At 25.4% G+C, this 1584-nt stretch overlaps 1 protein-coding gene across 1 annotated transcript in view; it reads right to left on the bottom strand.

Annotated features, from left to right (window-relative positions):
* Positions 1-376, bottom strand: part of LOC111687037 (phospholipase B1, membrane-associated) — a 12460-nt gene extending 12084 nt beyond the window's left edge. The window contains exon 1 of the mRNA XM_023449447.2: positions 267-376. The gene's annotated coding sequence lies outside the window, so the exon portion shown is untranslated. The remainder of the gene's footprint in view (positions 1-266) is intronic.
* Between the last annotated feature and the right edge of the window lie 1208 nt (positions 377-1584).

Here is a 1584-nt window from a genome sequence, read left to right as displayed (position 1 = left end):
GAACAGAACTAGAACAGAACTAGAACAGAACTAGAACAGAACTAGAACAGAACTACAACAGAACTAGAACAGAACTAGAACAGAACTAGAACAGAACTAGAACAGAACTAGAATGGAACTAGAACCGAACTAGAACAGAACTATAACAGAACTATAACATTTGATCTTTAACTGATTTGAAATTTTTTCGAAATTTGTCAGCTATAACTTCTTTACTCTGTTTATACAAGGTTTACATTTCTCAATCATTATCCACTAATATTTACCTTGAAGTATAAACTTTTTTATTAAATAACTTTCTTTTTTCCTTTTAGTTATCTTAAATCACCAAACATTAATCTAAATAATATATATATTTTTTTGTTCACTCAATTTCACTTTTTCTCTTGTTACACCTTCTTATTTAAATACAATTTATTCTATTTCTTTTTTTTTAACTTATGTGGCAGTTGAACGCTGTAAACTCTTTACTGGTTTCGTAATAACTGAAATTATGAAATCAAATTACCTAAAAAATATAACTGTCTAGTTTAATGTAGCAATTTTTTTTTGTCTCTTCTTTGTGATAAACATTTTATTTAACAAATATACATAAAAAACGTCTAGAACTTGAGGTAAATAAATGTAAAAAAAAATAATATATAAAAAGTACACAAATAAATTGCTAGCAATATAAAAATGACCGAGACATTCAAAGTGCTGGAGAGAAAAAAACAATTAAGCTACAAAATATTTATACTTAAAAAAAGAACAACCGGCGACTATTTAAAAAAAACACTTTGAAAATAAACAAAATCACACGTCAAAATATGAGTGTGTGAGTTTTTTCAATTTCTTTACATTTGAAGTCTGGGGAACGCTATAAGTATGATTTTGATCAGTTATTATCAAACTAATGATCTTCAGTGGTTAATAGAGATCCTTAAGTTAGTGATAGTGATCTTAACACTTATTCCTGATCAGTCCTGTTCATGTTGCTGATCTTTAACAATTGATGATATTGATGGTACAAGCATTTAGGGTATCCCATAGTCGACCATAATGATGTTCATTTAATAATTAGTTATAAAATTTACCTTTTTAGAGTTCAAACAAACATGTTGTCATACAAACAATACTAAGTAACTGAACTTGAAAATTATTAAATATAGACACAAAAATAAAGAAAAGGCTAAGAGGTGTCAAGCCCATCACACGTATTTAACTTAAAATATTTTTTAAATTTTATTCCCACAAATGAATAAAATTTAAATTGTAATTGTCATTTTATATAACTGAATCATCATCATGAACCGTGAACTTGTTTCAGTTTATTAAACTTAATAAATCTTAATAAATCTTAATAATTTTTTAAAGATTTTATTATGTCTACAAAAATCATAAAATTTTGCTGTTTTAAAGGTAAAGCTTAAATTCGCCAGAACTACTTTTTATGTAGAACAATTACAATGCTACAAGAATTAAAGCACGTAGCTTTAAAAATATGTTTTTTTTTTAATTTTTTTAACCACTTCCTAAAATAGCAATAAAAAAGTTAAATTTTTTACTAAAAAAAAATGTATAAATAACTAATAATGTTTTGTG

Source organism: Lucilia cuprina, chromosome 2, assembly GCF_022045245.1.
Source record: "Lucilia cuprina isolate Lc7/37 chromosome 2, ASM2204524v1, whole genome shotgun sequence".
NCBI lineage: Eukaryota > Metazoa > Arthropoda > Insecta > Diptera > Calliphoridae > Lucilia > Lucilia cuprina.
The sequence above is the reverse complement of the archived record's forward strand: the minus strand, read 5'-3'. Positions and strand labels throughout refer to the sequence as shown.